We start from the raw sequence: 25,706 nt of genomic DNA, 5'->3' as shown, positions 1-25,706 counted from the left end.
CAATGGTGAATATATATACACATTTGTCAAAATGCAGAACTGTACAACAGAGTGAACCCCATTGTATATTGCAAATAGTTGTAACAAATGTATCACAATAATTCAACATGTTAATAATAGTGGATACTGTGGACAATGGGGAAGGAGCATGTGGGAACACTGTACTTCCTGCCCAATTTTTCTGAAAACCTAAAACTTCTAAGAAAGTCTATTAACTTTAAAGAAACTCTAAAATTAGGAACCCCTCAAATGTTTGGGGACTAATATCATACTTCCAAATAACCTATACATCATAGAAAAAACCAAAAGGGATTTGAGTCGTCATAAAGGACAATCATCCTAGACCTCAAAGAATTTCTTTTTTTTTTTTTTTTTAAGATTTATATATTCATGCATACAAGAACCAGGGTACAGGCCAGATGTGCGGGAGGGTGAGAGGATTCACCAGAGACAGAGCAGGGAGCAGAACAGGCAGACGGACTGAAATACACTGCTGAGGGGAGCAGTGGGTGAGACAGGAGAGGTCTGCTGTGCCATATGGTTATCTCCCCGGCCAGCCAGGATCGAACCTGAGCTGCAGAGGCTGCAGAGAGCTTCACAGCACTGTGCTCAACCGCTTGCGCCACCGGGGAGGCCCTCAAAGAATTTCTTTACATATTATTCAAAGAATAATTGGTAGTGCACAGTAACACACACATAGTATTTGTGTTACTTGTGCACACACACTCAGACAAGGAAAAGAACCCATGAGAAAAACTACAGGAAAAAATGTAGTAGATATTGGAATTGACAGAGATTATTTTAAGAAACCTGACTTATGTATAAAGGAATAGAAATTTTAAAATAAGAATCTTGTGAAAAGTTACTGATAAGATTTGAAAAAGAATCAATGCTTTATAAAGACAGAGATACAATGTAGGAAATTTTAAAATTAGTGGATGTATATAAAAAATTAGAAGATGTTTTAGAAGAAATTATGCAGGAGACAGCACAGATAGAAAAACAAGGAGACTGGAGGGGAGTAGGAGACTCTATTATTTATTTAATCAGAGTTCCAAAAGGAGAGGAAGAAGAAACTGTGGCACCACTTGGAAGAAATAATGATGAAGGATGTTCCAGAACTGAAGAAACTCACTTCTAATGAATCAGCCATTTCACTATACCTTTCCAATATTTGCAGCACAGGCAATTCTATCTTTAAAATATGGCTCCCTTTGTGTTACAAAATTAGAGCTTCACTTATGTATCATTTACCAGATAGATCACTTAAAATGTCAATTTCATACTTGATAAATTTTAATTCTGGAAATTCTGGATTAATATTATATTAAAAAAGCAAGCAATAGTCATGTGAAATACTATATAATAAGAAATTCACAATACTTACATCTTGATGCTCTATGGATATTTTAGTATAAAAACATTTTAGTATAAAAGCATTTGCCATTTAAATGACAAAGAGTGGTGGTAGTATTTAACATTTTCCAGACCAAAATTATTGCTGCCGTGTTTTATGTTGTGGAACTCTAGAACATCAGTTATCCATTGATCCTTAGGTTAGAGGGAAAGCAAATTACTTTTCTGAAGACCATTTCATTCTTATTCCTAGTACTTTATTTCTTTGGCACAACTCCAAGTACCAGGTGGAGTGACTTTCTAAATAGGCAGCTTTTTGCATATTTTAATATTCACCAGAAAATGTCAATGCTACCCCCAGCTCTTTACTTAATTAGTGACAATGTTAAAACATTGTTAAAACATAAGGCTCCCTACTTAATTAGTAACAATGAATAGCTGTATTCTAGTTATTTTGCAAGGGGGTTAATCTCAAATTCAGAGATGTTCACTATTGAAGCTCAGATGAAGTAAAAACTAAGAAAGACTGTTGAAAGGGTTTGTAATTCATCCATTTTTCTGGATAGATTGAAATCTACTCTTGAATTAAGGCATACCATTCGTAGAATTTTTCTTATGATGACCCAATGAAGAAATAATTTTTTGGTTTGAATTCAAGCACTGTTCTAAGCTTCCTTCTCTTTGCCTCATTTCTTATTTTTAATTTATTTGATGTTGCTATATAGTGTATTTTTATATACTTTTGTTTTTGAAACAAAACATTCCTTAGACACATTTAAAAAGTAATTACCTAAATGCATATTCACCCAACATCAGGGCACTCAGATATAAAAAACAAACACTAACAGAAAAGGAGAAAAAAAAGGGCCTCCCCTGGTGGTGTAGTGGTTGAGCTCTGGGCTGCGAAGCTGCCCACAGCCTCTACAGCGCTGGTTCAATCCCCAGCCACCAGTGAGGGTCCCACATTGCGGCGACAGACCTCTTCTGCCGCGCCCACTGCACCCCTCAACAATGTGTTTCATCGGTCTGCCTGTTCTGTTCCTCGTTCTGGCTCTGGTGAATCCTCTCACCCTCCCATGCTTCTGACTGTACCCAGTGCTTGTATAAATAAATAAATAAATAAATCTTTAAAAAAAAAGGAGAAAAAAAAGAGCAATATTAGTTGACATTAATATCCCACTCTCAACAATGGACAGGGAAACAAGGAAACTGGATTTGAACACTATAGAACAAATGAGCCTAACAGACATATAGAGAATATTATATCCAACAGCAGCAAAATATACATTATTCTAATATTTCTAAATATTCTAAATATTTCTCAGGGTATGTTGTGCCACAAGACAAGACTTAGCAAAATTAAGAAAACTAAAATCAAACCAAGTGTCTTTTCTAAACACAATGCTACAAATCAGTAACGGAAGAAAGTTGGAAAATTCACAAATAGGTGGAGATTACACAACACTGGATCAAAGAACAGAAATGAAAATAACATCTTGAGACAAATGAAAATGGAAGCACAACAAATCAGAACTCATAGGGTAAAACTAACAAGAGTTCTCATAGGCTGCCACATAAACTTGAGATGGGAAATCATCAAAGAAGGAAATTGATTATCTCTGCCCTGATTTACCCTTCTGATCTCAAATGTCCATTTTTCATGTCCTTCCTTACACTAGGCTTAGCATACAAGGGATATGACCCAAACTCCCATCAAGGCATTGCATCCAGCTTAACATCCCAGAGGTGTACAGATCTCTCTATTAGATATTGGTATCACTTCTCTTGGTCTGATGACCTAAGAACTAAAGGAATAATCTACAACTCCCACGAGACTTACACCTAGTTTAAAATGGGGGAACTGAAGGAAAGTAACTATAAAAGATAATCTTGTTGAGAAAAGAGAATGGAAGACAAAGCAACTACTGCTCCATAGCAATTCTGAAATCCTGGTTCAAGACATGTTGAAGACCTGCTATACTGGGGGTGAAGAAATTTTCTTTATTAGGTGATTAAGCTCTAATTCTTCTTTTGGGGAGATATCCTCTATATTTGTCAGGATTCTCCAGAAAAAAATATGGATATATATGAATATATGTCAATATATATGGATATATATTCATATAATAGCATATCTGTGAATATATGTATTTATTGACCTTTCTATCTCTGGAGAATCAGGAAAGTTGGTGGTATAATTCAGTCAATTCTGAAAGCTGAGAATGAGGGTAGTTTTTGTTATAAGTCCTGGTCTAAGCCCAAAGCCCAAGAACAAAGAGCACTGACATGTGAGGACAGAAGATAGACATTCCAAATTAGATGATACCCACCCACACTGGTGAAGGCTATCTTATTTACTAAGTCTAATCTCTTCTAGAAAACCCTAATAGACACACCCAGAAATGTTTTGTCTGCTAACTGGGAGTCCCTTAGCCCAGTCAAGTTGACACATAGAATTAACCATTATACTTTATTTCCTTTGGCTCTTCCCTTTGGGAAATTTTGATGGTCATATTTGAATAACTTAGCACCCCTTTGAGACTATAGCTTTCATACTTGAAGAGGGTAGTGGTCAACCATGGATGGTTTTATAGCCTGAACAATTAAAATCGACTTTCAAGAAACTACCTGTCTTTTAAAAATATTTTTTTAAAAGATTTATTTATTTATACAAGAACTGGGGTATATTCAGTGGCATGGGAGGTGAGAGAATTCACCAGAGACAGAGCAGGGAGCAGAACAGGCAGACAGACCCAAAACACTGCTGAAGGGAGCAGCGGGCGAGGCAGGAGAGGTCTGCCGCATCATGTGGGAATCTCCCTGGCCGGCCAGGAATTGAACCTTTGCCTGCAGAGGCTGCACACAGCTTCACAATGTGGCGCTCAACCTGCTATGCCACCGGGGAAGCCCTAAAATTATTCTTTTTGAGATAAAATAGTCTCTTATTCTCCCAAATTTTACACTTTAACTTCAATATTGGAAAGCAATTTATTTTCTGTGCATTTTTCTTAAATATAACCTACTTATTATACTCATGTTATTTCTAACAAATTCTCTGAGAATTAGAGTCTTTTCTAGGCTGATATTACCTTACCTATGAATGTTAGTCATGTTTTTCCCTTTTATTGGACAATTTTCAAACAACTTTCTTCAAATTAGGAAACAGAATAGTTAATGACCATTTATCCATTCAATAATATTCAATTATAATTAGCACATATCTGGCCTTGCTTGAAAATCACATCAATGTACCATTTACACCTATTTTTTTAAATTATTCCTTAATTTCATTTTCAACCAGTGTTCAAATGTCTTCAACTTTCATGTGTCCATTTATCTTTTTAATGACAGCTTTACTGAAACATAATTTATGTACAATAAGATCTATATTTTAAAGTGTAAAACTCAGTTATTTTTGTATGTTCATGAAGTTGTGCCACATAGCAACTACGTAATTTTAGAATATTTTCATTAACACCAAGACAAACCTCATATCCATTTGCTTCAACCTCAAGAAACTACTAATCTTTCTTTTGTCTATGAATCTGCCTATTCTGGACATTTCCTGTAAATGGAATCATAAAATATGTAGTTGTTTGTGTCTTTTTGACAGCACATGTTTCTAAAAGGGATTTATCAATATTTAATGTGCATCAATGCTGCATTTCTTTTTATGTATAAATAATATTCCATTTTATAAATTAAAAAAAATGACTTTTGATTAGGTGCATGATTACTTTGGCAATATAATTTCTTCAGAAATACAACAGGCTTCTGATCCATTTGTTGTCAATTGAACATGACATTTACAACACCTTAAGTTTCTTCTGCAACTACTTTAGATTGAATTACCCAGAAGCAGATCCTGAGAAAATGATTTTGATGTAGTATATGGGAATGGGAGAAACAAGGGCAACGAAGTGGTGGAAGCCAAATGTATCAATAAGGATCTAGTTAGAAAACAGAAGCATACCTTTTTTTTTAATAATTTACTGGTTGTTGATCGATATTTCTTTTTTATTTGTTTATTTATACAAGCACTGGGTACAGTCAAAAGCGCGGAAGGGTGAGAGAATTCACCAGAGCCAGAGCTGGGAACAGAACAGACTGACAAAACACACTGCTGAGGGGAGCAGCGGGCGTGGCAGGAGAGGTCTGCGTGCCATGTGGGATCCTCGCCGCCCGAGGCCGGGAATTGAACCGGCGCTGCAGAGGCTGCGGGCATCTTCGCAGCCCAGCGCCACCAGGGGAGGACCAGCATAACTATTTTTTTTAACAGACAGAATTTACTTTCTTATTTTATTTTTGACTGGGTATAGTGTACTTTATTGATGGTACATAATAAGACAGGGCTTCTTAAGCTTCTCCTCTTCCCTAGGGATTCTGGGATGAAACTGTGAGGTCAGGATATTCCCAGTGTGTTGGATGAATGGGAAAAGAACACCCTAACAGCAGAGAACCCCTCTTCTCCTCTTCTACTTTCACTGGAGCTTGTGATCCAAAGGACTTTTCCTCTTTGGAGGCCATGAGGACCATAAGGTCCACCACACTGTTGTTACAGCCAAATTCATTGTTATATCAGGAAATAACTTAGTCACTGGGGGCAAAGCCAGGCCCTGCATCAGATGTGGAGGAGTGGGTGCCCTGTTAAAATCCAGGCAACCTGGTCCTCAGGGTAGCCCAGGATGACTTTGAACAGACCCTGCTTTGCCTGCTTCACCACCTACTTGAAATCATCATCTTTAGAAGCTTTCTCCAGGGGGCAGGTCAGAACTGCAACTGACATGCTAAAGTTGAGGTCACAGAAGGCCATGTCAGTGAGTTCTCGTTCAGCTCAGGGATGACCCTGCCTACAATCTTGGCAGTGCTGGTGGAAACACAGATGATGCTCTGGGAAGCCCCTCAGCCATTATATCATAGCTTCCCAGAGGGGCTGTCCATGGTCTTCTAGGTGGCAGCAATAGCATGGACTGTGGTTATGTGTTCCTCCACATGCCAGATTGTTATAGATGACCCTGCCCAGGAGTTGGGGGGCACACAGTTGGTGGTACAGGAGGCATCACTGAAAATCTTTGAGAGTTGTCATACTTCCCATTGTTGATGCCTATCACAAACATGGAGGCATCAGCAGAAGGGGCAGATATGATGACTGTTTTGGCCTCACCCTTCTCAAAGGCAGTTTAGACACTAGTGAAATACATAACATATTCAGCACTGGCATCACTCCAATTGATGTTGGTGGGATCTTGCTCCTGGAAAATGGAGATGGGCTTTCCATTGATGGCAAGCTTGCTGTTGTCAGCCCTAACTCTACCACTGCACTTGCCATGGTGGGAATCATACTGGAACATGTAGACCATGTTGAGGTCAATGAAAGGGTCATGATGACAATATACACTTTGCCAAAGTTAAAAGCAGCCCTGTGACCAGGCACCCAATTCTGCCAAATCCATTCGCTACAATAGTGCCTCAAGGCCACAGCTAGGGGAAAGGAAGGTGAACATAAGTTATGGGTTATGACGTGACTCCAGAGAGAATTTAAAATAAAGAACTGTTAAAGTAAAAAATATAACATTAAATATTACAGAGGTAGCAACATAAAAAGCAGCTAAAATCTCTAGAACTGAGGGAGAACAAAGAGAAGAGGTCTGAATCATCAACACTGTCATAGTTTGGCCTGACAACAAAAATTCCATAAACTGGGTTTCTTAAAACATTTTTCTTTTTTTTTTTTTTAATAGAGGCATGTATTTATTCATTCATTTATTTATTTATTTGGTTGGTTGGTTTATACAAGCACTGGGTACAGTCAGAAGCGCGGGAGGGTGAGAGAATTCACCAGAGCCAGAGCGGGGAGCAGAGCAGGCAGAAGGACCAAAGTACACTGCTGAGGGGAGCAGCGGGCGGCAGGAGAGGTCTGCGCGCCATGTGGGACCCTCCTCTGGTGGCCGGGGAGCAGCTGGGGATGGAACCAGCACTGCAAAAGCTGCGGGCAGCTTCGAAACCCAGCGCTCAACTGCTGCGCCGCCGGGGAGGCCCTCTTAAACATAAACATTTTTCTTTCTCACAGTTATGGAGTGGGGGCCTCTCCGGTGGCGCAGCGGTTGAGCGCTGGGTTGTGAAGCTGCCCGCAGCCTCTGCAGCGCCAGTTCCATTCCTGGCTGCAGGGTGAGGGTCCCACATGGCGCGCAGACCTCTCCTGCCGCCCGCTGCTCCCCTCAGCAGTGTACTTCAGTCCTTCCTCCTGCTCTGCTCCCCGCTCTGGCTCTGGTGAATTCTCTCACCCTCCCGTGCTTCTGACTGTACCCAGTGTTTGTATAAATAAATAAATAAATCTAAAATAAACAAACAGTTATGGAGTGGAGGAAGTTCAAGATCAAGGCACCAGCAGATCTTGTGTCCAGTGAGGATCTTTTTCCTGGCTTGTAAACAGCTGCCTTCTTGCCATACTCTGAGAGGGAGATGAGGAGGGAGAAAAAGGGAAGAGGGAGAGGGAGATCTTGACTACCTCACAAAGGTTTTATCTCCAGATATCATCATATTGGGGAGTAGGGTTTCAACATACAAATCTGGGGGCGGGACACATACGCAAGCCATAATAATAAACACCTAGAAATGTAACAATACTCCAAAATTTGTCCATGCTCTTGTGGGCCAGGTCAAATAGGCTTGCGCCAAAAATGCGGCAGCTGAGGACTGAAAGTTTGCCACAAGTCTAGTCATCTTCCAGTGGGAACTACAAGAAAGGGTTAAGCAGATCCCAGAGAGCTGGGGCAGGAGAGACTCAAAATTCAAAATGTACCATATAATCTACATAATCAAGGTAACATTGTCTGCCAAGGACAAGGAGTAGCTTCCCCAATTATCTCTTCTCCCAGTGTCTCTCTAATGTGTCTCCCCCTTCCTTCTTGGTTCCTCAATTTATAGATCCACCATCTCCTTCCCAGCTGCCCCCATTCAGCATGGCAAGCGGGGAACTATGGTTTAAGGTGGCTGCATATAAGTGAGGATAGAGAAAATGGCTCAGGTGCTTCAGATGCTGTGCTGCAATGACCCCTCCCACTTTGGCAGAGATGCATTCTCTAACAAGTTAACTTCTAATTTGCATAATGAGCTACCTAACCCCATCCAGGCAACTCAGAACAATTTGAAGGCATCTCCAAGATAGTCTCCTGAGCTGCAGTCCTAATAATTTTCCAAATATTTATATTTTGCTTCAGTCAGGTCTCAATGACAGCAGCATGTAACAAGGAATAGCTGGCAAATCACAAAGTTGGTTTGCAGAGTCCCTGCTCCCAGCATCACAAAGCTGAATTGTGGCTTTGGAGTAGAAGTTATAGTTTAATATGCTCACAGCAAAGGGTAAGACTTTACACAAAACCTTAACAGAGGCTTGCTTCAATCCAGTCCTACAAGGGAACAGTGGAGTGTAAATTATACTGTAAAGTTATTTCCACCCAACACAGGGAATCCATGGTTTCACATGCCCGCATTATCAGTCCTTTTTAGCAAGATGGCCCTCCACGGATATAAATTCCCAGGTACTTCCAACCTCTGTGAAGGCAGGCAAAGTAACTCCAATAGCCTGAGTGTAGTCCTTTGAGAGAGTTGTAGATCTTGCTTGTTGGAAGTAAAAATACAGTGAAACTTGAGGTAAAGAGAGTGCCCCAAAAAGGTGACCAGGCACCAATGGTTGAAGCACCAACACTATTCTCTCTGGAGACAAAGTTCTATAGACTATTTTCTACATATGCTTTCTTGACCATATCTCTTGCTCAATTTAATAGCTCCTATTGTGGGGTTATGATGGCCAAAGGGTACAAGCTTTCAGTTATAAGATGAATAAATTCTGGGGAGCTAATCTACAACTTAATACTTGTATTTGTATACTTGAAATTTGCTAATTTACACTTTCTCAGTACACACACATACACACAGACACCCCCACCCCTCAAGTAACTAGATGAGATGATGGATATATTAATTAACCTAAGGGTGGTAATGATTTGTTAGTGTGCAGTCTGAGGGGTACCACAGGATCCCCAAACTTGCAAGCTCTATTTCACAATGGGTAAGTGTATCCAATTATAACATTATATACTTTAAGTATATACAATTTTGTCAATTATACCTCAGTAAAACTGAGGAAGAAAAGAAGAGCTCCAACTTTGAGGCTATATGAAAAAAAACATGGGTAATCTTGTCTTTTCCCAAGAGCAGAGTCATTTTGTTCAAATCCTATTGTGGATTCCTTGTTCAAAGTCTTTTACAGTGTTTTTCCCTCCTTGGAATCTAGAAGTAGTGAGTTTTCCAATCTTGCAAGGTCACCAAATGCTTGGATTCTCCCTATTCACTTTTTCTGTTTGTAAACTCGTTGATTCTATTCTATTCTAATCTCTTTCTGGTAGTACATTGAAACCACATTTAAAAAACACCAAAATCCACTAATGTTGCTTTTTGAGCACCTTTATAGATACAAATTATGTACTTGTATAATAAAGTATTATATGGAACAGTTTAGTCACTATCTAATATGAATCTACCTAATAATGAATTCAATCTAATACATTAATTCCCATGTCTGATATGCTAAGTTAATGCTATCTAACCTTAGGTTTTATTTTGTTGTTGTTATGGTAATTTCTTTGTTATGGTCACCACTTCTATTATTAAATAGGGTTAGTGATTTTAGCTATTGTAGCAAACAACCCTCAAATTCCAGTGTCATAAACCTGGTAAAGGTTTATGTTTTGCTTTAATAAGCTCAGTGAGGATCAGTGTGGTAGATGTGCTCCATGAAATCACTAAGAGACACGTGTCCTTCCATCTAATGTTGCTGCCATCCCTTAGCTTCTCAGAGTTTTATTTGGCTGATGTGTGAAAAACAAAAAGGAACTATAAATCACTGGAGGTTTTAAAAATCAGGCTTAAACTTAGCAGTCACTGCTTCTGTCTACATTCCAGAAAGTTACATAACCTTGTTTAGAACAAAGGGCGCTTGGAAATGTGAATTTTCTGGGTGTGCGAGAGGAAAATAACATGGTGAATATTTACCAATGCCTCCATCATAGTTAGGATGCTTGCAGTTGCAGTAAACTGAAAATTCAGGTTAAATAGGCTTTGTCAAGGAAAACTTCTCTAGTCTCTTATATTTGTAGTTAGGGGGCTGCAAATTACATTGACAAAAGATAGATTAGCAAGAGAAAAGATGGACTTAATCCCCAACAGTGTAGATTAGCTCACAAAGGAAATGTGCCTCAAAGGGAGGTTTAGAATTTGGAATTTATATACCATCTTAATAGGTGAGGAGCTTGGGGAGAGGGCACTTGAAGGAAAACAAAAGATTCTGGAAAAATAAATAGGTACTAAGGAGAATAGATGGGAGATAATGATAGTTCTTGATAAAGTCTATTTAGGTGTGTCAATATTCCCTGGTTGTCCCTTGGGAGGAGATTTATGACAATTCAATTCTTTTGGAAGGCTCTGCTTTTAGGCAGTAAGGGATTTTGGTAATTCAAATACCTTCAGCTAGAAATAATTGTTATGCCACAGTGGCTTATTTTGGACTATTCAGGTTAAACAGGAGGGAATTTGTCACCTCTTATAACGAGAAGTCTAGAGGCAGCATGGAGTTCATGCTGGAGGTTTATGGTGTTCTCAGGGGTTGACTTCTTTTTCCTGATTTATCCAGCTCTTCTCTGTTACATTTTGTTTTCACTTGGCTCCCCAATTGCAAACACACACACACACACACAAGGTGTGGTGGGGGGAGGTTGTAGCCTTTCTGTAGATTCACAATCTAATGCCACTTCACTTAAAGAAAGAACCAACTTACTTTTTTGCTCACAATAAAAAAAAAAATCAGTCCTGAGGTTCACTCTGATTGGTTTTTGAAATAAAAATTGGCTGAAAGTGTCAATAAAACAAACTTTACATTTTAATAAAAGATAGCATAAAATTAATTTATTGCAAGGGATTAGCCCTATAAGCTGGGAAGCTGAAGACTATAGGAGCAATGAGTTCCAAGTGTTATAGAGCAACCCCGATATTAAACGGGTTCCTGGCTGTGGGTCCTCACCCGCGCGCTTTAAAGGGACTTATGAATACTCTACTACAGACACACGCAAAAGGGTTAATAAAAGGTTTATTTACAAGAGAAAAGAAATAAGGAAAATGTACAACTCAGGGAGAAAATAGGGAAATAAAGTCTTTAATGCGTCCTACCCGATCCGACGACCTGGAAACCCCAAAGTCACTCTCAGAGCTAGACGGACGCCGCGAGCTGGCCGAGGGCCCAAAATGGAGAGAGCCCCCCAAAGCCCACGTGTCTGCCTTTTGTATCCACCTGGCTGCTTAACCCCACCCTCAGGTCCCAGCCACCTTCCCTTTGGTGGTGATGGGATTTGGAGTTCCCAGTGTCTTTGGCTTTGACCTGGGGTGGGGGTGGAGTCCACAAAGCCTGTATGGAATTTGCTTTGGGGCAGCCTTTTCCCCCTAACAATTCCCCCCTTTCACTTTTTGCCACCATTTCCATGGTGAAGATCAAATATATGGAGGTTGGGATGCAGTCTCAGATGAACGTTTTGTCAGGTTTCAGTGTGAAAGAAAACCAGTCTCTCCAGGTATTTGTCCATTGTGGAAATCAACCACGGGTGAAACGCAAACCACGTTGGACGCCAAGCTGTTATAGAGCAACCCCGATATTAAACGGGTTCCTGGCTGTGGGTCCTCACCCGCGCGCTTTAAAGGGACTTATGAATACTCTACTACAGACACACGCAAAAGGGTTAATAAAAGGTTTATTTACAAGAGAAAAAAAATAAGGAAAATGTACAACTCAGGGAGAAAATAGGGAAATAAAGTCTTTAATGCGTCCTACCCGATCCGACGACCTGGAAACCCCAAAGTCACTCTCAGAGCTAGACGGACGCCGCGAGCTGGCCGAGGGCCCCAAAATGGAGAGAGCCCCCCAAAGCCCACGTGTCTGCCTTTTGTATCCACCTGGCTGCTTAACCCCACCCTCAGGTCCCAGCCACCTTCCCTTTGGTGGTGATGGGATTTGGAGTTCCCAGTGTCTTTGGCTTTGACCTGGGGTGGGGGTGGAGTCCACAAAGCCTGTATGGAATTTGCTTTGGGGCAGCCTTTTCCCCCTAACACAAGCTGCTTACAGACTAAGAGGGATTCATGGGGAAAATAGTTATTTGGCTTTTCAATTGATTGGCTGCCTAATGGTCTTCCTTCTTACTCTTGATCACAGTAGCTGAATCAGATGAATAAAGAAGTTCAAAATGGTGTCAGACTTGGCATTTGTGGATTTGTTATAGGACAGGGACAGGGAGAGGGGCACCCCAGACCCCCACAAACCTGCCTATTCTAAATGGGTTCTGCCATCCGCCGCATCAACACAAAACATATGACACTTTAATGGGAAGGAACTTTAATAAAAACTAGAAAACAATACAGGTAAGGCAAAGAGTCTAGTTTCTAAATGAAGCACCCAAAGTTACCCATCCCCTCGTGGGTAAAACTCCATCCATATGGGGTCGGCCCAGAGCAAGGCCCCAAAGCCTGCCACAAGTCTAAAACATCTTCCAGTGGGGACCCACAGAAAAGGGTCACAAACAACCAGACAAGCCCGGAAGGAAAAGAGCAAAATCAACATCAAGATAAAAGCTGCCATTGTCACCTCCCCACAGATCTCACCCACATCTGTGTCACCCAGTCCACGACCAAAAGACAAGCGCAGTTTCTTTACGTGTCTCTAGGCTCCATGTGCCTCCTCCAGGTCTCCTTCTCCATCCTCCTTCCTTCCTCCGTCTCTTCCGCAGCTTCTCCTCTTCCTGCTCAGCTCCACCCTTCCTTGGGTGGGGCAGGGAACCTGGAACCTCCCCCTTTCCTGGGGACCACCCTGTTACAGATTGGCTGGTGTCCTCTGATGATTTCTAAGGAGAGCTGTAAATTCCTGTAAAGTTAGGTTAAATTTCCTTTATGTGATTTCATTGACTGGTTCTGTTAATGTCTTTGACATTAGTGATTCCATTTGAGTTTGGTTCTACAAAAGGGAAGTGAAAGTAATTTGGATAGGTTTTGGCTAGTTGGACCATTTATTCTCGTATTGGAAGGGAAGGGTATTAATATCCATGCAAAATTGCATTAGTGAACAAAATAGAGTTGTGGAATGGAAGCGGAGAACTTACCTTTAACTACTACAATTAGGGAAGAGTATGAAGAAGATCTCACTTAATAGAATGAGTACCATGAGGACACATAGGAAGCATGCCCAGCATATAAAGGGGCTGAAAATACAGTAAGTCAAAGGATATGAAACTCTATAAAATGATGTGGACAGTAAGGCATGAGAATCAAGAACGTGGTATTCTAGAAACCAAGGAAAGAGTTTTAAGAATGGAGTAGGTTAAGTAAATCATCCAGTTTATTTCTTAGGTGCTGATTCATTAGGTATCCTTTATAATAATTTGGCATCCTTTATATTTACTCATTAGCATTTTTTATACTCTGGTCTTTCACGAAAATGTTACTTCTGAGTGAAAATATGTTGGTTAGAGTTTTCTGGTCTTCATGGTAGCTTCTCATTATACATTAGCCTATAGTAAATGTGGTTGGCATAATTCACCCCCCGGGGTGTAAAGTAGCTCTGGCAGTTGGCAAGATTACCTTTCTACCTCTGTAAACTGAGAAAAAGGCTCTAGAAGGGTGAAATCTAAGTTCACTTTCATACTGTAACAAGCTTTGTTGACTTTTAGGAACTATATTTGAAATACCATAATTGAAGAATGTTTTAAGATTTTGAACCCCTAATTTTTCATGTTTCTTATTTTGAGTATTCTCTGTCTTTTCCTATAAAGCTCATCTGTAGGACCGCCAAGAAAGGGAAATATGGTCCAGGTGGGTCATGGTTATCTGCAGCAATGCCAGGTCTCTAGGGGGTGAATCAAATGGCCACTGGAGAAAATATTGATCTGGTAGTGGTAATCAATGAGGAAGCAATGGTAACGATGAACACTGGAGATAAGCCGGGTGCAGCCTGGATGAGAAAGAAACTAACTCGAAAAGACAAGAAAGAATTAGTACAATTCACACAGTGCATAAAGGATAGACTGCAAATCTAGCTGACTCGAGAACTGGACCATGACTGTCATTGCTCTTGAGAGGATAACTGGATCCGAGTACAGTGTTTAGCAAGTATTTTTGCTAGCAGTATCCTGGCAAGTGTTCTTGTAAATGCTTTTATTTTTGAAAGTTATTACAAGCATCCCAATAGCAGAGTTCGAAGACAGCAAAATGACCCAATCATTAAAAGACCCTGATTTTACTCATTTTTTCACCAGGCTTATGTCTTTGTCCCTCAGGCACAGTTTTTTGGTTTGTTTTTTAAAGGTGTCTCTGTCTAGACCTCACTCCACAAGCCTCAGAACTAGCTATTTCACGCAGGGAGGCCCCGGAACTCACGTTTCCACGCCTTCAGATTCGGTGCGGCCGGACGCCGGGACTCTCCCGGGCTGGCCGCCCGGGCCCTCGCCTTTGCCCGCGGCTGGCGCGTGGCGGGCGCCGCGGCCCTCGAGGGCCCGCGACACGGCGCACATGCCGCGCCGCCTCCCGCGTCGGCGAGAAGAAAGGGAGCCCGGACGCGCGGAGGCTGACCCGGAGCTTACCCATGAGGCAGCGCGCGGGCTCCACGAGAGCGCCCCCAACCCCCCTTCTCACGACTCGGCTGCCTGCTCCGCAATGGGAGCCTCCGCCGTCGCCGCCGTGTAGTTTTTCGTGCTCCTCCTTTTCCTCCTCCTCTTTCTCCTCCTCCTCAGGGCCCCAGTCAGGCCGATCCGCTCCGCTCACGGTAAGCGCCCCCCGCCCCCGCCCGCCCCGCGCTGCCGCAGGCTGAGGCCCTCCCGCGCGGCCTGCGCCGCCTCGCTCCGGGGGCGCCGGGCTGGGGGTGTCGATGCCGGCGCGGGTCACCAGGGCGCCCCAGGCGCGGGGGAGGGGACCGGCTGCGCGGCGGCGGCGGCGGCCTGGCCGCCATTTTGCGCCGGCCCCGGCGGGGGAGGGATCCCGGCGTGAGGCGGCAGCCGCCTCGGTGTGGCAGGCCGGGGCCGCGCAGGCCGCCGCCCCCCCCCGCACCCCCCCCCCCGCCGCCTCGGCGCCCGGGGCCCGCGCTCCCGCCTGTCCGCAGCTTGGTTCTGGCGGTTCTCCGAGCTGCTCCCTTCGGTCTCCCGCACGGCTGGTGCCGATGTTGGCGGAGACCCGTGTCCCTGTCACGACAGCCCTCGCCACAGTCTCTCCGGACGTAGCAGGGAGACCAAAGGGAGCCCCGAACTTTCAGGCTTGGGGAGCCCGGGCGCCCAGGTCCCCCCCAGTCATGCACACTCACGCCCCACGCCCGCCGAAGGGACCTCCCCGCCCCGCCGAGAAGTTCCGTTATTGTCTCCACAGGGCCCTGAGGAGAAGCGGGGAGCAGAGCGCCCATTTCTAACCGAGATTTTTAGACTTCACTTAATGGGGCAGGAAGAAGGATCGCACTGAGGTTTCCTACTGCCCCAGGGATGGAAGGCGTGCCTCCCCAGTCACCCCAGTTTGTAACGCTTTGAAGCAGAAATCTGCTCTGAGGGGAAACGTCAAAGTGTCCCCGCGCCTGCACGCGCGGGAGACCCTCGTCTGAGGGATCCGCTTTGATTGCAGAGCTGGTTTTTTTTTTTTTTTTTTTTTTTAAATTTTGTGAACAATGTTTGTGGCTTTCAGGTTTGGCTGGGTGTTATGTATGCCGTTACACATAAAATCGAAACTTAGGAAGAGAGTTTTAAAGTACAAAAGCCTCAGCATTTGTGAGGTGTCCTGCTTTTGGGGAATTTCTTTGCCAACTCCAGCCGGTTTGCTTAGAGACTTAAGTTAGGACTGTGTGCTCTTGATGTTTTAACATCTGATAGCCCCGATGTGTACCTCCTAACCTGCATTGCAATCGTCTGTGTTGATAGAAAGGTTTCGAAGGTGAGGAAACAGCCTCAGGGAGAGGGCTTTAATGAGGTCACGTGTCTAGGAAGTACTAGAGGACCTTAAGCCTTTTAATTCTTCATTCACTGCCCAGGTCTTGCTTTTGTGCGTGTGAGAATAAGCTGAGTGAGGAGAATAAGCAAAGAAACGCATCTAAAAAAATTAAGAAATGCCTTCTTTTACATTTCATTTGTCCCTTCTTTTACACTTTTATTTTTGAGTTCACTTTTTACCTTTCCAACTTTTTAAATAATCATTTTTTTAACCAAATATATTGAGAAGCTCCCTCCCCCCCCCTTTTTTTTTTTTACATTTTAAAAGGGCAGATTTATTAGGAAAAAGAGAGCGACACCTGCATAGTACGAGGAGGGCTTTCCTGCTGCGTTTTGCCAGTGCCAGAATGGTCCATTTGAACACACAAACTTAGCCACTGGTTTTAACAGTTGTTATTTTGCTACATTTGCTTTATCTAATTATCTCATTGTTTTTGGCTGAACGTTTTCAAAGCCCGTTGCAGGTTGCATGACAATTCACACCAAAATACTGCATGTGTATCAGAATGTATCTCTTAAGATTTGCTTTCTATGCAGCCACAATACTATAGTCACATTTAATAAATGTAAGAATAAACCCTGCAATCTAATATATGTCTGAAGTATATATTCACATTTTACTCTTGACCCCCAAATGTTATATTTTAGTAATTATTTTTTGGAATCAGGGTCCAATCATGAAATACATTTGTGTTTCTTTTAGCTTAGTGTAGGTCCCTTAATTTATTTTTATGACATGACCAAGCTAATATCCTTGTAGAATAACCCACATTCTGTATTGTACTGGTGGTTTCCTTCTTGTGTGGTTTAAGTGGGACCCCACCCCCTTCCCTGTATTCTGTAAATGAGATAAGACCTGAAGGCTTGAGTAGATCAGGGTTAGTATTTTTGACAATAATTTTTCATAAGTCATGCAGTATTCTTCACATTATTACATCAGAAAACAGGTAAACTAGGGTTATCCTATTAGTATTTCTGAATTTGATTTCTTGAATAAGGTGGTGACAGACTCCATTTTACCTGTAACTGTTTTCTTTGCAATTAGCAAAGTGCTATTTTGGCATCAGTATTTGGTATATATTTATTTGCAGTGATTTCATGAGCATAAGCAGGGGAGTTTGGAGGATAGGACCAACTTACCTAGTTTGGGGAACTTGGGAATTGCTACCAGTTGGCATCAGAACCTTGGATGACTGGGGAGAAAGACACAAAGTAGGTAGAAAGATAATGCCTCCTTTGAAAGTTTGCTTGGGCCTCCTATAGCAGTAGTGAACTATGATAAATAGAAAAATTCTGAGCTAGTTTGACTTTGGAGAACTACAAATTGTGTATCTACCCAGTCTTTCCAGTTAGGGTCTCTAGTACAGCCCTGCTTCTTTAGTACAGTATTTTCCCACTGAGCATTACCTTTTTTTCAGTAGGGGAGCGGAGGGCAAAGGAAAGAAGAGGTGCTCTACATTTGCTTTCTTTATTCAAGAGAACATTTACAACCATACCCAAATTTTTTCCCTATATGAATTGGATGGTGGAATAGCAATTTTTGTAAACAGAAAATAAACTATAGTTTTAGGTAACAGGAAATTAGAAATTATTGATGACTTTTTTGTTTCAAAAGTAATTTTTGAAAGATGAGAAATATTTATGACACTTGTCAGTTAAATATATAATTCTGAATAGTTTATCTGCTTCAGAGAGAAACCACAAACTTTTATTTTTCTGTCAAATTGTTTTAAAGACATAATTTATTTTTTGTCAGTCATTTGCATATCCATATAACTGTGGGATTACATTTTATGGCATGTTTGCATGAACCACTCATACTCCATCATTCCCTTGTCAGTGACTTAACCCCTTCCTTCCCCAGTCCCCAACTCCCTTTACCCTATTCCCTCTGGTAACCAGTATATTTTTTCCCAGAGTCTGAAGGTATAATGATTTAATTTACTTGTTAACTTCTGTCAAAAATATGTGTTTACAATTTTTATTCATTTCTGAAAACCAATTACCTTTTTTTTTTTTTTTTAATAGAGGCATGTTTTATTTATTTATTTATTTGTTTGTTTGTTTGGTTTTGTTTATACATGCACTGGGTACAGTCAGAAGTGCGGGAGGGTGAGAGAATTCACCAGAGCCAGAGCGGGGAGCAGAGCAGGCAGAAGGACTGAAGTACACTGCTGAGGGGAGCAGCGGGCGGCAGGAGAGGTCTGCGCGCCATGTGGGACCCTCCTCCGGTGGCCGGGGAGCAGCCGGGGATCGAACCGGCGCTGCAGAGGCTGTGGGCAGCTTCGCAACCCAGCGCTCAACCGCTGCGCTACTGGGGAGGCCTAAAACCAATTACCTTTTAAGGACTTGTTTAACTCTCAGTATACCATAAGAAATAGTATTGCTATGTAGCATCTCTATGGAAAGGAAATACTTCATTTTTTTTTTTTACATTTTAAATCATTTTATATAACTTTATGTAATTTAAGTCATTTTATACAACTTACAGAAGAATAAAGAAGAATAAAGAAAAAATAATGTAAACTACCTTATTAGAGGATTTTTCTTTTTAGTTTATCAGAGATTATTTTATTTTTTTTAAGATTTATTTATTTTTTTTACAAGAGCTGGGGATACAGCCAGAGGCGTGGGAGGGTAAGAGGACTCACTAGAGACAGAGTGGGGGCAGAACAGGCAGACCACGGATATACACTGCTGAGGGGAGCAGCAGATGTGACAGGAGCCATGTGGGAATCTCCCTGGCTGGCTGGGAATCGAACCCGCGCTGCAGAGGCTGCGGACAGCTTCACAGCACTGTGCTCCACCCGCTGCGCCACCAGGGAGGCCCCTATCAGAGATTATTTTAAACATAACAAACTTTTGTATATACCTGGAAAAAACTTTAAAAACACATATTTCATTACATATCACCCCTGAAGTGAATATGCAACACTTAAATGCTTTTGGCAAATATTCTTACTACAATTGTAGTACACATTTTTTTTTTTTAGGCTTTTTTGTTTGTGTTTTTACTTTTTTGTATCTGCACAAAGAACATACACCTTTATTATTCTTCCCACTGTGGGACCTATGTTAAAGAACATTGTGGTTAGACTGTAAGATAAAATTTCTCTTCCTAGTTCCTGCAAGTTCTTACATAGCTGCCTGAAAAATACTCTTGGTAACTTACAGTTTTATAATTGAAGCTTTCCTTATACAGTGAAAACATTCTTTGAGTACTAATGTCAAACATAGACCATCCGACTTTAAGTCATTTGTTTGCAAGTAAAGGTCTGTCCTTCTTAGTGAGTATACACCTCTTCAGTTTTTACATAATGCATAATACATAACTCTTTAGGTTAATTTATGCGAGGTCTTTAAATTTCATTGATGCTTGAGAATGCATTGAGCTGAGAAGACTATAGTTTTTGTTAAGACAGTAAGAATCTTCAAATACGTTTGAAATTCAGATTATGTGCAGTTGACTTCTTTTGCTTTCCACTTGTGAAAATTTGTAGTTCAACCTTGTTCTTCCTAATACTGCCAACTAAGGAAAATTTTTTGCTGGATACTAAGCTACATCTAAGGAAAGTTTCTTGGTGGATGCTCACTCAATTCTAAGTGCATAAAAAGAATTGTTATAAGTTGCCTTTTGGACAGAATTTTTAAATTATTTTGTCAGTTTTTGTAATTCTTGTGATACTGGTGGTTCTGTTCTCACCCCTTTTATGAATCTCTGTGCAGATCTGCATCTTTCAAGTTTATGATATTTCAGTGTCACATGTTGTCCAGATTTTTATTTTGTATCTTCCAGGTTTTGAAGGTGTATGTACTTGAAATGGGCAACATCGTCTGAATATGACAAACTACTCATCAGCTGTCATATGTGAACATGGAACATGTTCATCTTGTAAATAATGAATTGAGATTTCAAATGCTTCCTTAATAGATTTTAGCTTATTCTTTTGGGTCTTTTTTTGCATGTGCATCATCAAATTTAATATTTGAAGAATTTTTTTAAACTTTCAATGGTTCATAATTTTGTTAAAGGGAGACCAGCCATCTTCTTTGCTTGATAATTGCGAAGTAGTTAATTTTCAGTTTTAGATGTGTAGACACCTATTTTAGAATAATCAGTTTACTGCATTAAAAACATTTCTCCATCATTTGTTTCCTTTCAGTCACCTTTGTATATACCCACATTCAACGCTTATCCATTTTTGAACTATAACAAGTTAAATTTTAGTATTAAAAAATGAGGATATGTTATATGTCCTTTTAGCAAGACAGCATGGTCTGCATTCTTGTGAAAATATTGCATGATGATGAAGTGCTTCCTGCTGAGTGAGAATATATTTACTTTTATTTTTTAGAATATATTGTTCATTCATTGATTGTTGATTGTGAGAATATTTATGTAGTTGATGTCATCTGAAGATGCAGTCTGAGATTTTCCTTTTATGGTCAGTTTCACTTATCATTAGAGGCTAAAGTGCTTTCTATATTTGTATCTTCTAGTTCATCTAATGTGAAACACCTCCTCTGTCAATTTTTTTCTTTTCCATTACAGGCAGGACATTATAAGTTCTGCATTCTTAAATGTTTTCAGTGAAAACTAAAAGCAGATCAGAGGATCAGGGTAAGCTTCCCTAAAAGATGCCACTTTGACATAACAGTTATTTTGAGAAGACTATAATTGAGAATCAACAGATACATGAAGAGTTGTCAGCCCTTCCCTCATCAGCCTAAAAGCATGGCATAGATTTCTCTTTGTGAAGGTGTTTCTTTTTTATCATGGAAAAAAAAAATGACTCTTCTCTTTTTATTTTTTTTTTTTTATAGAGGCATGTTTTATTTATTTATTTTGTTTGTTTGTTTGTTTTGTTTATACATGCACTGGGTACAGTCAGAAGCGCGGGAGGGTGAGAGAATTCACCAGAGCCAGAGCGGGGAGCAGAGCAGGCAGAAGGACCGAAGTACACTGCTGAGGGGAGCAGCGGGCGGCAGGAGAGGTCTGTGCGCCATGTGGGATCCTCCGCCGGTGGCCGGGAAGCAGCCGGGGATCGAACCGGCGCCGCAGAGGCCGCGGGCAGCTTCGCAACCCAGCGCTCAACCGCTGCGCCACCGGGGAGGCCCAAAAAAATGACTCTTCTCACCTGAGATTGAGAGTTAACACTGTAGTTTGCATAAACTAACAACTAAAGTAACTCATCTTTCATTAGTTTCCCATGATTTATTATTTATTCTTTACTAAAATGGAATATAAGGACCTTACTCTGACTGCTTTTTTGAGTTTTATTTTTCTACGAACACTTGTATGTAAATATTAGTAAGAATTGATTAGTTTTTCTCTTGTTAGTCTGTCTTTTGTTAGTTTAATTCACAGGCTACCAGCTACTGTAGTCTGAAAGGGTAGAATGTAAGTTTTCCATACCTGGCATTGATTACAAAGATATCTTCAGTCTTCCTTCCTTTCTGAAAATTGATGCACTGTTTTTTTGCAGAATAAAACTGAAAAGATAAGTAAAGGGTGATGCATTAGTGGTGATTTAGTTAATTATTGCATTATCTTTCTAGGCAGTCAAATCATTGTTTTTATTTTTCAAGTACAGTTGGGATTAATTGATGGGCAATGGTAAAATAATATGGAGTTAGCAAAGTATTTCAAGATATAGAAAGGATAAAATTGTTCTAGTCCCATACTAGGGATCTTAGACATAAAATATGATTCCACAAATTCACATATTCGCTGTAAATTAGAATGAATTTTATTCTGTTTAAAAGTAATAAGTAAATTTTCCTGATGTTTGAAAATCCCTAGGAAATAAAAGTCATAAAATATCAATCTTTACATCAACTAAAATTGATCCAATGGGCTCTGATGGACTATTGAAGGTAAATGATTAATTTAGACATGGAGCTTCACCCTGTATTTCCTACTAAACTACTATAACAGGATTTTTAGCCATTTGTACTATATTTTTAATGAATGCAAGTAATACTTAAAGAGTTATTATTTAAGGTTTCTCTTCTAAATTGTTTTGTTACCATTTTTTTTTCTTCCTTACCTTCCAGCCTGTACCTCAAGAGATCCTTCATAGTAAAAAATGATTGACTGGATTCTTATAGCATCAGGATATATTTAGGTTTTGTGGTGGAATGGGTTAAACCAAAATTTTTTATTTCATTTTTATTACAAATGTTTTTGTTTTCCTGATTTGCTCAGTATGACTTTTGAAATGATATATGTTTTGCTTCTTGGTGTTTTGAGATACAATGCTTTGCACACAGTAACTGCTTAATAAATACTTTTTGTTAGCATTGTGCTCATCACTTGATTATTCCCTAGCAGTTTAAAATTATTGTTATTCCTTGGATTGATATAAACAAAATTTTTGAACAGTCAGTATAGTAAGCCTTTAAAGAAAGGCTTTGACTTGTGTGTATCTACTGTAGTAAGTTATTGAAGTGTATTCTGAGAATCTGAGATGCTTACAAGGGTTCTACAGAGTCTTCTGCTTACCTCCTATCTTGTGAAAGTGGATTTTCCCTCACTTCATCAGAACAATGTAGTACAACAATTTGAATGTGGAAGCAGAGGAGAGAATACAAGTGTTTTTAGTAAGATACATATTAATGATAATTGCAAAAATGTGAAAATACCACTCTTATAAATTTTTTGTTTTGAAAAAAAAAAAATATATATTTTTTTGTGTGTGTGGGACCCTCGCCAGCTGCTGGGGAACGAACCGACGCTACAGAGGCTGTGGGCAGCCTCGCAGCCCAGCGCTCAACCGCTGCGTCACCAGGGGAGGCCCTGAAAATATATTTTTCATCGAACTATGTTAATATACAGTGGGATGGTGATAGTAATTTTAGTATGTTTCTAAAATTTCTCAGGTTATGGTTTGATGATGATTTCATCCTTAAGGGTTAATCAACCATATACTTTTTTTTTGGGCCAAGTTTGGGATTTTTTTCAGCATTGAAGCTGCCCCTCGGTTGATATGTGGTTTTTTTTTTATCTTATTTTATACATTTTTTACATCATTTTTCATTTTTGCACAATGTATGCATTTTCATCTTGGTTATAGTCCCCATACAATTCCCACCCTCCTTGTTTTGATCCTGCTCCCTCTCCCCCCTACCTTATTTTGACCCTAATCCCTCCTCCCCTCCCTCAACTCCCCTAGTGTGTCTCTGGTTTATAGTTGCTTGTTTTTTTTTTTTTTTTTTTTTTATAAAGATATAGTTGCTTGTTGATTTTGATTTTTACTTAATTAGAATTAGTTTTTTTCCTGGTCCCTTATTTAGGTTTTCTAATGATACGTGTTTTGTCCATGGCTAGTAACCAAAGCAAAGATCATCATTAGTCTCCGAATAAATTTGCTCCTTGCTTTTAAGCTTAACCCTAGAAAATGCTCAGTTTCTTCATTTGTGGGTAATAGCTGTCTTTGTCAAGTCTGAGAAGTAAACCTAGAGTGTTGAGGGATTTGGAGGTTTTAGAAATATCCTAATCCTTGTCTCCTTTGTTCACTCACTCCCTCTGCTTTGCTATTCAAGGTTTAAGGTTATTTGACTTTCAGCTATGTGGGATTGCTGACTGCTTGTAGAAAGAAACAAAATGCAACACTGAAATGACTATTAAGTTCATTAAGGGGAAAACAAGTAATAATTGCCTAACTTTATTGACTAGAAAAATGCAAATAAGAAATTTGGCACTACATTTTTTATACTACGTTGTTAGTATTTGTGTTTTTTAAGTAAATTATAACACAAAATATCTTTCTAATCTCATTTCTTTTATTAGAGTTTTTTAGCAATTGTTAAGTATGTTCACAATTATCATATTTTAGCCTCAAAATAAATCCTCCTTTGAGATGGGTGGTATTATCCATCTTTTCATTTAGACCCTCGATCCATCAGACATACAGATGAGTCTCAGAAAAATTCATTTCATTCTTTGTGTCATATACTGTATATTCATTTTGCAAGTTGTGATATCTTGGTCTTCCTTCACTTCAGCATCAGCCTTCGTATACTAGGATTACATGTTTTTGTCTCCTTCGGCTAATTAGTTCTGAACAAGCTATGCAGCCTGGCAGTATTACCTACCAGTGGATGTACTGGCTGTTAGAGTATTTGGCTATTCCCAGCTCTGCATGGGTTGATGGAGAGTCATTAAAAAGTTTAGAATTGATAAATAATGAAAGCATTATTTTAGAAAATTGTAATTTGGTGGTTTTGTATTGAGTGGACAAAAGCAGATAGATCTGGGATGCTGAGAGATTGACTATAAAGTAGATCATGTTAAGTGAATCTGTTAGTATAAATTTGAGGTTCAAAGGTGTGAAAAGGCAAGAGTAATTGTGGGAATTGATTATAGGAGTGGACAGTTAATTAGCTTTTGCAAGTAAAAGAAGGAGACACTGAAAAAAACTGCAAGGATTCAAGATCAGAAGGATGACAGTTTCATTAGTAGAAAAAGGTGTAGAGGTAGAAGAAATTTTTGTAAACTGAGGTAAGAATCATATGACATATTTTAGCCATTCAGTTTGGTCACAATATTGTTCAGTCATCAGCACTAGCTAATCCCAGAATATTTTTAGCTCCTCAAAAGGAAGTTTACTCATTAAGCAGTTTCTCACTTTTTCCTTCCCCTTAGCATTTGGATTTGTCTATCTGGACATTTGACATGAAAGGAATTATACATTATGTATGCTTTTACATAGCATGGTACTTTCAAAATTCAAGCTTTAACATGAATCAGTACTTAATTTTTAAAAATTATTGAATAATACTACATTGTGTAGCTATACCACATTTTGTTTGTCCTTTCATCAGTTGATAAACATTTTGGCTACTATGACTAAGGCTATTGAACTAATTTTTGAGGGACAGTTCACTTTTGGAAATATTGACTTTGAGGTGAGTTTAAGTATCCAGATAGCAACAATGAAACAGATCAAGGACTGGAATTTAGTTAAGACAGGATTAGAGATTATTAATTGATGATTTTATAGGCTACTGCTGAGAACTGATAGCTAACACTATGAAAATTTATTGGATCTGTCTCCTAGGGAACACTTTGCATAGGACTGAGTTCTAAATTTTGTGGAAAATTTGAATTTACAGTATTTAAGGAGGAAAAGAATATGAAGTCTCTGTAAAGAGCTGGAAAGGAAGGGGCAAGTAGAGAACCAGACTATTAGTGTACAGAAAATTGCAAGGAAGAATTTTTTGAGAAATTGGGTTAAATAGATGTAAGATAAGGAAAATGAAAAGAAATGATAAATTTGATTTGACTATGGG

General features: G+C 39.9%; 1 protein-coding gene and 1 pseudogene across 2 annotated transcripts in view; one reads left to right on the top strand and one right to left on the bottom strand.

The window, feature by feature from the left end:
- Positions 1–6,079: 6,079 nt before the first annotated feature.
- LOC119239566 (glyceraldehyde-3-phosphate dehydrogenase-like) lies at positions 6,080–7,999 on the bottom strand (annotated as a pseudogene).
- Positions 8,000–15,036: 7,037 nt separating this feature from the next.
- ZNF280D (zinc finger protein 280D) overlaps positions 15,037–25,706 on the top strand; it is a 111,927-nt gene continuing 101,257 nt past the window's right edge. Inside the window, exon 1 of one of the 2 annotated variants that reach the window (XM_037502553.2) lies at positions 15,037–15,211. The gene's annotated coding sequence lies outside the window, so the exon portion shown is untranslated. The remainder of the gene's footprint in view (positions 15,212–25,706) is intronic. The other variant, XM_054701774.1, reaches the window with a different exon arrangement.

Source organism: Talpa occidentalis, unplaced genomic scaffold (genome assembly GCF_014898055.3).
Source record: "Talpa occidentalis isolate TD23 unplaced genomic scaffold, MPIMG_talOcc4v2.1 talOcc4.11, whole genome shotgun sequence".
NCBI lineage: Eukaryota > Metazoa > Chordata > Mammalia > Eulipotyphla > Talpidae > Talpa > Talpa occidentalis.
Note: the sequence above shows the minus strand (reverse complement) of the source record. Positions and strands in the feature narration are given on the sequence as shown.